The sequence below is a fragment of the Dasypus novemcinctus genome, chromosome 1, assembly GCF_030445035.2.
Source record: "Dasypus novemcinctus isolate mDasNov1 chromosome 1, mDasNov1.1.hap2, whole genome shotgun sequence".
In the NCBI taxonomy this organism is placed as follows: domain Eukaryota; kingdom Metazoa; phylum Chordata; class Mammalia; order Cingulata; family Dasypodidae; genus Dasypus; species Dasypus novemcinctus.
In genome coordinates, this window is record NC_080673.1 from 34,859,153 (window position 1) to 34,875,901 (window position 16,749).

The 16,749-nt window shown below is 37.6% G+C and overlaps 1 pseudogene; it reads left to right on the forward strand.

Moving 5' to 3' along the window:
- Nucleotides 1-3,749: 3,749 nt before the first annotated feature.
- LOC101447761 (charged multivesicular body protein 1b-like) lies at nucleotides 3,750-4,365 on the forward strand (annotated as a pseudogene).
- The last annotated feature ends 12,384 nt before the right edge of the window (nucleotides 4,366-16,749 follow it).

Genomic DNA, 16,749 nt, shown 5'->3' on the forward strand with positions numbered 1-16,749 from the left:
ATTGGACTTCCAGCCTACAAAATTATGCAATTATAAATTTCTATTGTTTAAGACACTCTATTGTGTGATATTTGTCTCATAAGCCATGGAACCTAAGAGAGCCCCTTATCAGAATTAGAACAAGCATCTTAGCAGAGCCAAGTTGCAGGTATCAAAAGCACAGAACCCCTGAGTGGGTCACTGGGAGTGATAATAATGGGGCCATACCTGCTTCTACTCCTTACCTCCTAAATCCATGCATTCCTTGGATAGTGATGCTGATTGAGACTCTTCTGGCAGGAAAAGCATACCCTCTCCTGGAAAAGATATCTATCCAAGTGAAGATGAAACCCTGGCCCTTTCCTAATGGAATGGGCATGACATAGTGAAATTGCCACTAAGTGGAAAGTAATGTATTCCAAGTAATATAATATTCTCTGGATGTATGAAAATACATTATGTTCACAAAATGAGAAACAAAATATATAAAAATTACAAACACAGAGAGTTATAGACAACTTATAGCTTCAGGTATACATCATCATAATAAGCCCAGAAAGAAGATACTTTTCCCCAGAAGGCACAAAATTCTTAATTGACACAACCTAACAAATAGACAAACAAACAAACAAAAAGAGTAGCACATCAGATTTTCTGTCACTTCTTACCCAACAGAGAGTGGGTCACCATCAATTGCCCAAAAAATCATAATGCAAAATTCCCAATCATTGCTCTCAGCATTGCAAAATAACTTATTGGCCATGTGAGATCCCAAAGTAGAGAGAGAGAGACACACACACACACACACAGAGAGAGAGAGAGAGAGAGAGAGAGAGAATTGATGGAGAATAAAAATTCTTGGAGAAATAGAGTCACCAAATTTAAATTTCCCTTGCCCAATGGGATTCACTCTGCAAATCAATAAAAGTTGTCCACCCCATCAAGACAGTGGAGTGAAAAGCTTCAGGGCTCTATCTCCTCATAGTAGCTTTAAACAACCTGCCAGCAAGAACTGGCTGGCAGAAACATCTTTATCAAAGTCCCAGAAGAAAATTCAAGGATTGCAGTAACAGACCACGCACGATATCAAGAAAAAGGAACTTAAAAACTGTGGGAACCTATGGCACCCTGGCTGGCCCCTCTCCTATCTCTTCACCACTTGGCAGAGCCAGCCTATACTCCCAGGGTGGGTCTAGAAGGAGTAGAGGAACCCTTTTGTACATACTGGGAGCACGTATGTCTGGCACAACCTGGTGGTGACCTGAGGGACTTGCCATCCCTGAATCTGCCTACTTGTAGAAGGCAGGTCACAGAGCTCTCCTACAGAATGCGATGGGACAGCAGTCACGTTCCGTTGCCTGAGACAATAGATTGCTGGCTATAGGACGTACAGTGCAGAGTCTAGGACCAAGAGGAAACTGTTTTCTAAGAAAGAGTGTAAATGGGACAAGGGGGGGTTCCAAGGGCCATACACATATGCCACTGAAAGAAGTATGCACAGAAAGGATCAGGGAGGAGGGGCATTGGGGAAAATAGAGAAAGTATCAGGAGTAGGAGGCATCAGGATTCAGTCCCTCCACCAGAACGGCTATTAAACAGGTAGAAACTATCTGAATCAACTATTTTGAAACCCCAGAATCCAGTAGAACAGTGTACAGTGTAAAGGGAAGAGCAGGAGGAAGAGTCTGGTAAATTACAGTAAAGACAAGTAAATTGTTCTCTGTTCACAGCTGTTACTGGAGCACATACCGCAGTCTGGCAGCATGCAGCCATTACACCCAGTCACTGGCTAGTGGTAATAATAGGGTGATATCGAGGAATCCTGTATTTTATACATGATTGTTCTGTAAAGCTACATTTTTTTCTTATAAAAAAGAAAGGATCAGGCGGACTAATATGCTTTGACCTTAAGCCATTCTTTAAATGCATTGTATGGATAACCTGGAAGCACAGTCTTGGAGAAAATCAAGTCAGACTGGGAAAGGTGATTTTTCTTTATTTCTTTTTTTATTAGCTCCTGGCATTCAAGGAAAGCTGTCTTAGCAGTAGCTGGGTACAGCATCTAAAGCATCAGTTTAAAGAACAGATGCTTTAATGTCAAATTCCAGTGATAAAACATTAAAATACCAAAATGTCCAGGTTTAAACAAAAGATTGTAAAACATACAAAGAAACTGGAAGGAATGGTCTAGGCAAAGGAGAAGATTAAAGTATTAGAAACCATCAATAAGGAAGATCACACCTTGAATCCATACCAAAGACTTTTAAAAAATTGTCCTAAATTTGCTCAAAAAGGTAGAGGGAAAAAATGGACAAAGAACTAGAAGAAATTGAGACAATGGTAGACTAATGAAAGGAGAATATCAATAGAGAGGTGGAAATTATGTAAAGGAACCAAAGAAAGCTAAAGAATACAGTAACAGAAATTAAAATTTCCCTAGAGGGTTTCAACAGAAGATTGGAGCTGGCAGAAGAAATAATCAGTGAACTTGAAAATAATGCCACTGAAGTCTAAGGAGCAAAAGGAAGAAAGAATGAGGAAAATTGAACAGATCCTGAGGAACCTGTGGGACAGCATCAAGTGTGCCAATATACATTTTGTTGAAGTTCCAGAAGGAGAAGAAAAAGAGAAGGGGTCGGAGAGAATATTCAAAGAAATAGTGGTGAAAATTCCCAAATTTAATGAAAAACAATTATATACACATCCAGGACACTCATCAAGCTTCAATCAGATAAACAAAAATAGATCTGAACTGTAACGTATGACAATCGAACTGCCAAATGCCAAAGATATAGAATTCTGAAAGCCACAAGAGAGAAGCATCATGTCATATACAAGGAGCCCAATAAAATTAAGTTTCAATTTCTCATCAGAAACCATAGTGGCAAGAAAGCAGGGAGATGACATATTTAAAGTGCTGAAAGCAAAACATTGTCAAGCATACAGTGATGCTCTCCTTCAAAAATGAAGGAGGAAGGGAAACGGACTTTGGCCCAGTGGTTAGGGCGTCCGTCTACCATATGGGAGGTCCGCGGTTCAAACCCTGGGCCTCCTTGACCCGTGTGGAGCTGGCCATGCGCAGTGCTGATGCGCGCAAGGAGTGCCGTGCCACGCAAGGGTGTCCCCCGCGTGGGGGAGCCCCACGCGCAAGGAGTGCGCCCGTGAGGAAAGCCGCCCAGCGTGAAAAGAAAGAGCAGCCTGTCCAGGAATGGCGCCGCCCACACTTCCCGTGCCGCTGACGACAACAGAAGCGGACAAAGAAACAAGACGCAGCAAATAGACACCAAGAACAGACAACCAAGGGAGGGGGGGAAATTAAATAAATAAATAAATCTTTAAAAAAAAAAAAAAAAAAAAAAAAAATGAAGGAGGAAGTCAGGCTTTCCCAGATAAACAAAAGCTGAGAGAATTCATCACCACTAGGTCACCCTAGTGATTCTAATGGGAGTTCTGCAGGTTGAATGGAAATGCCAATAGACAATAAATTGAAGCTGCATGAAGACAATATGACTAAACACAGGTAAGGATAACAACACAGGTAAATATAAATGCCAATATATTGTATTTTTGGTTTGCAACTCAATTTTTTAATTCCTACAGGATCTAAATAAATAAAATGTAAAGATAAATATCTGATTTGTGACTCATAATATATGATTGTGCAATTTGCAACAAGATGACATAAAAGTGGGAGTACAAGAACTCTGTCCTCCTCAGTCCTTGCCACCCAGACTCCACTCCTGCTCCCAACCCTGAGTTATCAACTAAGCATGTCCAACAAGAAGAAACACCTAGGTGTTCCACTGAAGTTCTCAGCCAAGGAACTGAGCAGGAGTGCCAAAAAATGCCACAAAGAAGAAAAGGACAAATAAACAATGATTAAAAATGCCCTTCAAAAGGCAACAAGGAAGTTGCAAGGGTACATGCAGAAAACACCATCCCCTAGAAGAACCAGGTGCATTTCCTGTTAATGAGTGCATGGGTCCATGCAGTGGCTGTCAGAGTTCAGATGCCAGTGACGATGGGCAAGGTGACAAAGTCCATGGCCAGTGTGGTTGAATCAACTGATGCAATGATGAAGACAGCAACATTGAAGGTCATGAATCTGGAGAAGATTTCTGCCCTGATGGACAATTTTGAGCACCAGTTTGAGGCACTGCATGTTTAGATCCAGCAGATCAAAGACACAACGAGCAGCAGGACAATGCTGATGACCACTCCCCCAAGCCAAGTGATATGCTGCTCCAGGAGATGGCAGGTGAGGCTAACCCTGACCTTAACACAGAGCAGCTACAGGGGCAGACTGGCTCTGAGGGTAAGAATGTGACCTGGGCCAACCAGGATGAGCTGTACCAGACACCTGCCCACCTGCTAGGTCAAGTGTGACGACAGAAATCACCTTGTAGCTTACGTTTGGATATACAGGGAGCCACCACATGTCCTTCGTATATTAAAGGGATTCGATGTGCTAGAAATGGAACACTCCTGAAAGGTGACATGCTCTCTAAGATGCTTCTATCTTTGGGTTTACAGACCTCAGCAGATACATTAAAGTGCCAGTCTTTCTCCACTCTTAACTGAATTTCATAGTTCTGTATAGCTTTAATGATGTGTATTTTTGTAGCTTCCTTTGACAGAAGTAGTGAATTTGGTGTATATGAATCTTCCTAAAAAATGTGGCTAAAATTGTAGTCCCATGTATTCAATTTTCTGCCCAGAATTAGTAAAACTGAAGGTTGTTTTATTTTAATGCAATTGATAATTGCATTGACAGGTGGTGCATAAAAATCAAGGAGGGAAGAATAATTACTTAGGTTGATTATGCTATAAACACCCACTCAGTGTATTTAATGGACAGTATTCTTTCTATGTATTCCTTTGCTTCCTTCTTGTCCTTTCCTGACATCAAAGTGAGACCCAATTGATTATTTTTTTCTCTTAACTTGTTTTGCATAATAGTCTTACTGTTTACATTCTGTACGATGTAATAATAGTCTTTGCAAAAATGCCAACTTAATTTATGGGAAAAATTAAGTTTGCATATTTATATTTTCTATTTCAATAAAGTTTTAACAAAGACCTTCCAGACTCCCTGTGGTAGTTTGAGACTGTAGGTTCCTCAGAGATCATGTTCTTAACTCTATTTCACTCCTGTGGGTGCAGACAGTTCAATTAGATTACTTCAGTAAAACCTGGCTCAGGTGGGTCTCTAATCCGCTTACTGGAGTCCTTTACAAATGGGATTAAGATGGAGAGAAACACACAGAAGCTGAGAGAGAAAGCCAAGTTGAAGCAACAAAACCTGAAAGAGAAGGAAGAGACCAGCAGACACCACCACATGCCTTGCCATTTGACTGAGTCCGGGATCACCAACAGCCAGTCTTCAGGGAGAAAGCAATGCCTGATGATGCCTTGATTTTGATGTTTTCATGACCTCAGAATTGTAAGCTTGCAAGCAAATAAATCCCCATTGTAAAAGCCAGTCCTTTCTGGTGTGTCATATTCCAGCAGCCTAGCAAACTAAAACACTGTCTAACATATTCCTAGTTAATTTGCTACTTGTACCTAACTCTTTACTTAGACAACTTATAAAGCATGTTAATTGGCATGGCAGTCATATTACTAACTAATATTGCCAAAGAACTGTTGGTTAGTTTGGGAAAACCCTGGGACTGTGTGTTTGTCGGTTTTGTTTTATTATTAACAACCAAAAGTAGAAATAAAATTAGAACTGTATTTTAAGTTCTAATTACTTGAATTATTTATTTGGTTTAAAGCAACGACTCTTAGAGAACCTTGGAAATACAAGTTGAAATATTTTCCTAAGCCATGTAAATTAAATATGCATCCAGCCAGTTAGAAGTCTGGGAAGGAGGAAGGAGGTGGGATTGGACAGCAAGTTCAACACTAAAAGGCTAGAGCCTGACTGTAATTGCTGCCATCTTCCTTGGAATAGCTGTGCATTCTCTGGCTGAAAAGTGTAGCAGTCACCTCAAAATGTGGCAGTCATTTGCTTCTGCCTTGGCAAGCATATTTTTCTAAGCTAAAGCCTTGGGTTTGTTTTTTTAAATGCCCTTCTCTCAGTGAATGATTTCTCCATGAGAGAATTCCAATGTTTCAAAAAATAATTATAGGGATCCTTCTGAGTCTTTTGAGTGATTCTTAACCAAGTATTCATGATTATAACATATATCAATGTGTTTAAGGAAAAAAGTAACAAGTGAATACCCATGAGGAATGAATCTCATATTTAAGTTTTCTACATCTCATGGCTGCCTGGCCAGGAGCATCTTGCCTCTTAAAATGACACATTCCCTCTCATCTCCATGGTGTAATAGAAGCAACCATGTGTAAGTGTGGAATGAATCTTAATCCCTCTTGAGAATGAAAAAAAAAAAGTAGTAACAACTTAAAATAGTTTAGTGTTGACTCCTTTGGTAAATTGAAGACCTTTACATAGTGCAAATATTCCCAGCAAATTAACATATTTTGTGAGAATAAACAATGTTTGATATTCTTGAACTTTCTTAAATATGTTCATTTCAAATTAGCTGAATGTACATTTTTATAACCCATAAGTATTTTCAGAAGCACATTAGACCCATGAATTATTTCTCACATTTTTTAAAGAATTTATTTATTTATTTATTTCTCTCCCCTTCCCCTCCACCCCGGTTGTCTGTTCTCTGTGTCTATTTGCTGCGTCTTCTTTGTCCACGGCATGGGAATCTGTGTTTCTTTTTGTTGCGTCATCTTGCCATGTCAGCTCTCCGTGTGTGCGGCACCATTCCTGGGCAGGCTGCACTTTCCTTCGTGCTGGGCGGCTCTCCTTCCGGGGTGCACTCCTTGCACATGGGGCTGCCCAGCGCAGGGACACCCCTACGTGGCAGGGCACTCCTTGTGCGCATCAGCACTGCACATGGGCCAGCTCCACACAGGTCAAGGAGGCTCGGGGTTTGAACCATTGACCTCCCATGTGGTAGACGGACGCCCTAACCACTGGGCCAAGTTCGCCACCTATTTCCTCACTTTTGAAGTTGAAGAAATGTTAAAATGTAAATTGGAGAAATTTTTCAAATAAATAATTTTAAACTTCAAAAAAAGTGGGAGGACAGTTTGCTGTTGAAGTTAAGTTGGTATTAAACAAAATGATAATGGTGTATGTTAAAGATGTTAAATTTAAGCCCAATGGTAAACACTAAGAAAATATCAGGGAAAATGCAAACTCATAGAGACAGACTTGAATTTGATAACTGCACTCAAGGTGGTTTCATAAGTTAATATCATTGTTCTTAGGGAATGTACATCAATTTATTATGTATTCAAAGTGTAGGAGGTGTGCAACCTGCTCGCAAATGTTCACATAAGTAGGTAGATAGATAAATGATAGATTATGATGATGATAGATAGACACATAGATAGGTAGGTAGATAGATAGAGGTAGGTAGGTAGGTAGGTGACAGTTTGAAAGAATCATATGGCAAATGTGGCAAAATATTAAACTTGTTCAATCTGGATATCTGGGTTGGTGGGTATGTTGGAGTTCTCTTTGTGGGATTTGTAGTTTTTTTGCAACTACCCTGTAAGTTTGAAACTATTTCAAAAATAAAATGTTTAATAATTGGTAAAAAAGAAAGTCTCTTGCATTTATAATTTCTCTAGCAATGCAATTTACTTGTCTCTGTCAAGTGAGTACACTTGAGCATCTTAATAGATAACTTCCAAAACTTTTGCAGTATAATTTTCAAAGGTCAAAAAATGTGCCACATGTAAAATGAACATGTCATAGATTTTAACTCATTAATTGCTGACATAACTGATAAGATGTTAAACTTGGTCAAAGAGTGTATATATATATATATATATATGTATATGAATATCTCTATATATTGTATATACGCATGTGTATATATGCATACACATACAATTACACATTTATTTAATTAAGAATTTTAGGATAAGCTTACTGTTTTAGACACAAAACAGACCAAATTATTTTCATCTCTAGTGGGCAAAGCTGAGTTAATTAGCCTTTACCCCTAAAAGTAGTAAAATGCCCAGTCAATGGCAAGTCAAGCCCAGCACTGCACTGAAAGAAAATCCAGTTCTCTCTCTTACTTATGTACAAGTTTTGGATAATTTTTCTGTCATTGATCTAAAAATCAAAACTTTGTATATCTCCCTTTAAAAGTTCTTTCAAAAATTATTTATTTATAATAAAGCCCATTATGAAACCTGCATTTTTATAGAAAAAGTACAATAATAATGTCAGCAAGTGATTTGGACTTTGCCCTTTCAAATGCTATAGGCTTCAGGTAAAGTCCCCCACCCGCAGAAGCATGAGAATGTTTTAGTGTGATTTGGCAATGTCCAATGTTGTGGATTCAGTATCTCCAGGACTAAAGAGCCAGTGACTCAGGCCAAATAGAAGTCTGTTATGTTTAGAATGCAGAAGCTCCTATGTTAGTGCAGTGCTAACAGGCTGGATTCAGATTCTGAAATAAGTATTACTATGTCATTTTGAGTGAATAGATGTGAGAACATAAATATGGAAGACTGTCAAATTTGACCTGACTCCATCTTTTTGCAGAGTAAGTTATGTGTATCTGTTCCATTCACCCTAATGAGAAAGAGAACCAAGAACCAAGTTGACACAGTAATGATGCCTTAGGCACAGGAGAGTGGTATGCTTCTGTAGTAGAGCACATTGAACTTTACTCATATTAGCAACACGTTTTGATCTGAAATAATGATTTCACTAGTCTCTGAGGCTCACTGTGGCCCAAACAGCAATAATTTAGGAACCTACCCATGGTTGAAGTTCTTCCATCATCTGGTGGAGGTTGAGGTAATGAGACTTTACCGTTCTTCCTGCATTTGTCCATTGGTTCCCACGCAGCTTTGGCATCCATCAGGTACAGGATGGCCTAAACCAGGCCATCATTACACTTGGAGGAGCCATGGGAGAGACTTCACAGAGACTTCACAGTTCTTGCTGCTGCTTGGAACTGGGCTGTGACCACTGGGAACTGTGTAACACAGACTCTCCAGGAGAAATGTGGCAGAGGGGTGGATCGACAGGGAAGTCAAACAGTGTGAGTCCCTGCAGCACCTTGCATACCAGCATGGATTATGAGGAAAAGGTAAATAAGTGGGACACCCCAGGCGATGCCTGGAATACTTGGAGGGATGTTTTCACATAGCTTGCAACTCTCCATTATCTGGAGGGTGTTAAGAAAATTAATCATAAAAATGGAACTGTTAGGATTTAGGTGAATCATCTCTACTCACAAGTGACAAGATCCACAAGCTCCACTAAAGAATATTTGTACTGAAAGGAATCTTAAATATCCTCTTTATGGGCAGTCCTCAAGCGTGTGTCAGGAAATGCAGAGAAGAAAATTGACCAGCATCTTTCCATGTATCAGCAGCAGACATATCTAATAGGGCCTTGAGCAGAATAGAAACTCAAATTTTACTTCTATTTGGTATTTGATTAATTAATGAGCTTAGTTAAAGGTGTTAAAGTACCTTGGCTTATCACATTCTGTTGATAATTACAGATGATATTTATGTATTTATAAATTTCATCCTTGTAATTCCATACCTGCATCCAGGTATTTTCATGTAATACTATTATTTTACAATTATATACTTATGTAGGGATTATATCTTACACATTATTGATCCCTAGTCTTAGTTGGTGCATTGTACAAAACTGACAAACAATTAATGTTTATGAATATCAAAATAAGCAGGTAAGTTGACTCTGGATTGTTTTATATAATCTTCTAGAGTCTGAAAAACATAGAAGCGCAAACAGTTCCATTAAATAGCATGTAAGAACATTTCTCTCAACCAATTAACAAATATTTTAATCTGTGACCCTCTCAAATTAATTAATTTATTGAAATATAAAAACATATTTTGGTGGTAGAGGTGGTGGTGGTGTATTTCAGGATAAAAAGATGATTTATTCTGCTAAGATAACCTGTTGCAAAACCAAGACTTTTGATTGAATTTCTCAAGGAGAACTTCTAGTTGACCCCAACCCACTGAACTTTTGTTATTTCTCTCTGGCTATTGGCAACAATATATCCTTGGCATAAAGGTTGCACTAATCTAATAGCACTTTCAAATAAAAGAAAATAAGATGAATCAAAGTTGAGGGGAAAGTTCAAGATACTATATCATGTCATTTAATTTCACTTAGGTATGCTATGCTCTGCTTTTGTACCAGGAATTATTATGATGATAATTCCCACTTTATTGCCAAATTAACAGAGGAAATGTTTTTGACACAGTGCAACTTAAGATCAGTTAGTAGTGTCAAGAAAAGATAAATGCTATTATCTACCTAGAATGTTTCTTTCAAATATTCTTTTTCTATTTCTACTATCTATAAATTGAGCTTGAGAAAACTGATAGATTATTAATTCCAAAGAACCAAATCTAATATACTTTCATTATTATTTATAAATTGGCAAAAAAAAATTGTATTGGGCCCTGAATAAAATTTCTTTAAATAAATTTTTACAAACACAGATATTTAGAATTCCTCCACATTAAGATTTAAAAATAAATATTTTAATGAATTAAGTCCTGCAAACCCATTAGACTCAAACATCTTTTCAGTGTGTTTCCTTCTCACATGTTCTGCATATTGGATTTGTGTTGTTTAAAGTCCTTTAGGAAAAGTATTTGGCTGTCACCTCAGGGGCTTTCTAACATGCAGTGCCTATCGGGGTTATTATTTCTCAAATGCTGACGCAAATCAAAGCTCAATGCATTGAAACCTTTACTCCAATTCTCTAATGTTTGTACTGCCAAAGATATCATAGTGAAATATCAATTGATGGAGAATATGGTCATTTGATATTTAGCAAGCTTCGTAGTGTACAACCTATTATTACTGATCTGCAAGCTGCGCTTCATTCCCCCTTGCTGTTGGGTGCCTCTTTACCCCTAATCTTAACATTACACTAGGAATTGTCACTCTGGGCTGGTGCTCCTTTGCGGGAAATTCAAGACACACAAACGCAATTTTCCCATTGTTTCTTCCAGCTGAATTCAGAAAAGAAAGAAGTGTTTTCTCTACTATAGTCAAATATTTGTTCTTGCTAAAACAACTATCTTGTATTGATTAACCTGCAAACGTCCTGCCAAAATAGCATGTATGTACTTTAGCATCTGTTAAAAGGGAGTCCTCAGATGGGTCTACTGTCTTATTTGAGGAGCACTTGCCATAGAGTTTAGAAATTTAAAATTGGGTGGCCTGAATGTGGAAAGATACATTGAGATAGAAAGAATACTTATAATTCAATGTTGTAAAACCAAAATCTAATTGTTATTCTAAGGAAACATGTGCAATTATTGTTACTTAATAACCCCTCAATAACACACCTATTGTTTATCTAGTATTTTCTAGGCCCAGGGAACACTGAGACAAAATCAGCATCCTTGCTAAAGGCCAGGGAGGCACGTAATATAGACAGCAATGTCATTGATTTAAGATGCTCTATTTAATTCCTTTCTGTATTTATCAAGATCCCTCCTAGCAGTGATGAATGAGTCCATGTCAAGTGTGAATCAAGAGAGAGAACCCTCTCATCTCTGCAAGGCCATTCTAGTTTCCTTTACCACGAAGAACAGAACTTTCAGTTATTTGGTCAGAAACCTTATATAGATAAAAGAAAATGGAAAATGAGTGGCTCTGCAAAGAAGACCAAGGAAAGGATCTTAAAGTTACTGGTGTCTGAATTAGACCTATCAGAGTGACCTGGGAATGTCTAAATGTTCTGAGGAGGATGTTGAATGCACCAACTCAAAGAGAGGACATCAGAGCTAGAATACTTTGGGCTTCAGGCCATTATGATATTAAAACCACATGATTACTATGATGTGGGAAACTTTCCTTTCCAAAGAAATGACTTTAAAGATCCCCAAAAATACTTGTGTTTGTTTCTGGGTATGTTGATTAGCCTCTGTTGTACTCTTTTGGGTTCAATTATCAGAAATAACATAGCAAACTCACATATCACACTTCTCTGAGGCCAGGTATTTCTCATGAAGAGACTCATTTTTCTCCTGAATGCCTGTATAGATTCAAAGTTCTCTAGGAAAACAGAATCAACAGGAGATATCTGCCAATTGTATGTGATTTTATAAGAGTCTCTCACATGACTATGGGGATGCACAAGTCCAGGTTCCACAGGCAGGCTGCAACCAGGGCTCTGATGAAAGTCCAATAAAGGTCCTTGATGAGTTTTGGGGAGATGTTGGCTGTCCAAAGAGGAGTTGGGAAATTCTCTTTGAATGTTGAAATCACTTCCCCTTTTAAGGCATTCAACTGACTGGATAAAGCACCACTCATTGCTGACTGCAATCTCCCTGACTGATGTAGATGTAATCAGCCATCTAGTCAATCAGCTCACTGATGATTAAAGTCCATGAAATGTCCTTTTATTACAAATAGCCCAGGGCTTGCTTGACTCAACACTTGGGCACATTGACACATTACCCTAACCATCACAATGCCTAATTCCCCTTCCATTTATGAATCAAAAAAGAACTTAAAGAATTTTATCTCAAAGGCCCTGGGAATTATGATTAAATCCCCTACAGAGAGAATTAACAACAAAGAGTGGGAAACTTAATACCTGAAGATTTGCTCTTCCAGGGACCATGCTCCTGTGGCATCCGTATCCACAGTAGAAACTTGGTACTTCTTCCAGATGCAGCATTTGAGTATGACTATCAAGACCAACTTTTACTCAGCTGTTTTAGCCATATTTGATGGCAAAAGCAAATCAAAATGCACAACTGTAATTCTTAATAATAAAGTCAGGAGAAAAGACATAAAGGGGAGTATGTTAGAGCGTTCAAAGAGGGTTATAGATAAAACCTCTCACATTAATACTGAAGATATTAATACTCTACCCTGAGGCCCAGGATATGTTATTTGTGTAGGACAAACCTGAAATTATATATGGTCTTTAGCTTATAGGCTTTTTTTTTCTTTTTTTCAATTAAATTGTCCTTTTTTAAAAAGATACATAGATTACAAAAATTGTGACATTAAAAAACTATAAGGGAAGCGGACTTGGCCCAATGGATAGGGCATCTGCCTACCACATGGGAAGTCCACGGTTCAAACCCTGGGCCTCCTTGACCTATGTAGAGCTGGCCCATGTGCAGTGCTGATGCGCGCAAGGAGTGCCCTACCACGCAGGGGTGTCCCCTGCATAGGAGAGCCCCACATGCAAGGAATGCACCCCATAAGGAGAGCCACCCCACTCAAAAGAAAGTTCAGCCTGCCCAAGAATGGCGCTGCACACATGGAAAGCTGATGCAACAAGATGACGCAACAAAAAGAAACACAGATTCCCGGTGCCACTGATAAGAATAGAAGCAGTCAAGAAGAACACACAGAGAGTGGACACAGAGAGCAGACAACTGTGGGAGGGGGGGAGAGAAATAAATAAATATATATATATATATGACGTTCCCACATACCCCTCGCCCCACCCCCCCACTCCTCCCACATCAACAACCTCTTTGATCAATGCCTTCGTTTTGACTGCAGAGACCCTGTGGACTTGAGATTTTAGTTTCCTTTGTAACTGCTACTGATAAAATGAGAGTCTGAGTATGGGTCTCAGATATCTCTAGTATGTGACTGCAGAAGATAAGATTTTTCTTTCGGAGAACACACAGGAAGATTCACATCACTCATATGGCATTTTAGTTGCAAATTTGAAGTTTTTGGCTCATCTCTTTCTTTTGTAACTGTATCCAGAGTATCTAGGAGGAGCCAGTCAACATCATTATACCTCTTGACTCCAAAAACTCTGTTAACAACTCTGTTGAAAACACTCTCAGCCATATCCTTCCTTCTTATCAGCATGGAAGTAGGGGAATCCATTGATGATATTTTGCATATCTCCATTTCCAACACATGCCATGAACTGTTAGTGGCCTCCTTATTATTGGAAAGGGTGTCATTAGTGTGTTTGAGGCCAATTAGAGTAGAGGGCCAATTGCAAAACTCCTAGAATGCCCTCAGACATCCTATGTTTAAAATTCTGTTCCTCAAGAGCCACTCTCAGTATCAAGCTCTATTAGTCAGGGTTCTCTAGAGAAACAGAATCAACAAGACATATCTGTAAATAGTGTGAGATTTTATAAGAATCTATCACATCACTGTGGGAATGCACAAGTCAAGGCTCTGCAGGCAGGCTGCAAACCAGGGGCTCCAGTGAATGTCCAATGAAGGTCCTCGATAGTTTCTGGGAGATGTTGGGAAATTCTTTCTGAATGGTGAAATCACATCCCTTTTTTAGGCATTCAACTGATTGGATAAAGCATCACTCATTGGTGATGGCAATCTCCTTGGTTGATGTAGATGTTATCAGCCATCTATGCAGTAAACTCACTGATGACTAAAACCCATAAATGGCCTTGTATTACAATTAGCTCAGGGCTTGCTTGACCAAACTGAGCACAATTATCTGGTTGAGGTGACACATTAGCCTAAACTTAAAACACCACAATCAATTTTAGAGCACTTCCATTGTTCCTAAAAGAAAAACCCCATAACCCTTCTTGAGTGTGGTTTTGTTTGTTCTTAACTCTAGTTTCAATGTGTAGACATACATAGCCTTCATTATAAAAGTACTTGGCAGGCATTGAAAGGTAATACTTTCAAAATTCTTCTCAAAATACTTTAGTTTTTATGTCTGTGCAAGACATTGCGTTCTGACTTAAAAAAATGCTTTTTTTTTCAACTTTTCTTGAGAAGTTTATAATTTAGTAAGACAGAAGATTTTGCAGTTTCTGTTTGCTATTAAGATCTGAGTTAAAACACCATCTGTCTTCAAAATTGACTTTGTAATGCCTCTGAAATTTCATGTGATGAAACTACAAATCACTATAAGTCTTTATTCAATACTAGGAGTTAGGAAGATAGACGCAGGCAAAGGCAAACTCTAAGATAGGAAAGAATGAACAAAACAGGAGAGAAAAAGAAAGAAAAAATTAAAGCAAAATATCTGCCACTCAAAGTAAGCCAATTAGCCAGCCCAAAGTACAAAAATGAACTAATTCCTAATGACCTCAATTTTATTGAAGAGTCTGAAAACTATGCTGAAATTATTGGTTAAGATATGCAGAAAAAGTTATAATTTAACAATCACTTTTCTTACAGAAAGACAAGAAATCATGACTAAAAAATGGCAAACTGGCAAACATGAAAAAGAAAAAGAAAAGTTAGAAATAAAAATTAGGAATCTTGGAAATAAAACATGCTACTGATATATAAAAGGCACTCAGTAATTTAACTCTACTATGGAGTCATATAGATTAAAAGTGGTGTGACCTAGACCATAACACAGGAGAAAAAATTGTAAAGGAAATAGCTTTCAAGAGATACAGACAACAGAGTCACCCTTTTTGCTTTTTAGTTTTAGTTTTTTTGCTTTTTCGTTTTTAAGGAATTTTTTTAATTGCTTCCTGTAATGTTGAAGATTTCCAAAACTAAGAAAATGTTTCTTCAAAATCCAAAGAAATAATTTTTTTTCATTATAAACTATGTAACTGCACTTTCTTTTCATCTTCAGGTTTCACTATTTCCTTTATTTTCATTTTATTGGTGTAGGTATTTTTGTTCCTTGGAATACCTAATAAACTCCAAGAAGTTACCTGGGGTTTGTACAAAGGGTACCTTTTCTTGTGGTATTGATCATCCTTTGTTAAATGTTATATCATTTTAATTAGCCTTTCTAATACTTGTCTTTCTGTTCCTCCAGGATCTTAAAACTTTGTATCATGTACTCCAGTAAGCCCTTCTTCATCTATTATACTTAAATTATAATTTAATTTACTAGCTGTGCAAATTATTTACTATCATTGGCCTATTGATACAATTCTTAAGGTTGTCTAATGAAGGTAGTACAGGCCCTTTTCATATGAGCACAAACTGCTGTTAGTATCCTTTAATCTTCAGCTACAAAATTGCAAAGAACATGTTAGAAATAAATTACTGATATTTTTCCCTCTATCAATGAATACCTCACAAACTATTTGTCTTAAATTTGGTATAGATCTTGCTATTTTTGCTATATTTTTATTTATATTTCTAAAAATCTAAAATAAATCTCTATTCCACAGGAGCTGTGTTTGTTTTTTTTTGAAAACAGGCTTTGAAATTTTTAATTATATGGTAAAATTGATTATGTCTACTTCTAAAAAATACTGTATATCTTTAAATCTGTTGTTACTTTTATATATTGGAAGGTATTTACAATTTGAGCTTAGTTAGGGATAGTTATGGGTTCTCAATTGTCCTATCCTACCTTCCTTGATCTATTAAATTTTATTTTCTCCCATGTATTTTGGAAATTAGCTCTCAGTATATTCTTTCCTAGCAACTATTATTTTACAGTGTCTAATAAGACATTCCACAACCTGAATTCATCATTTTCCATTCCATTTAATTATATTATATCATTTTCTATTACAAATAACATTTTTAACATATTACCTGACCTTTACCCACTACCTTTTTTCTAACAGTGTTTTCCAGGTAGCTTTTCTACCTAACTTATTAAGGTCGGGTCAATGTATCTATTAAGTTTATTTTTTGTTTCATTTTTAAATCTTAGCTTAGCTTTAAATCTTAGCTTAAAATCATAGTTTTATCCTGTGGCATCATTCTCAAGGTATGCATTAAGTTTTCAATATATTTTGTAGCTATTGTGCTAAATAGAAAAT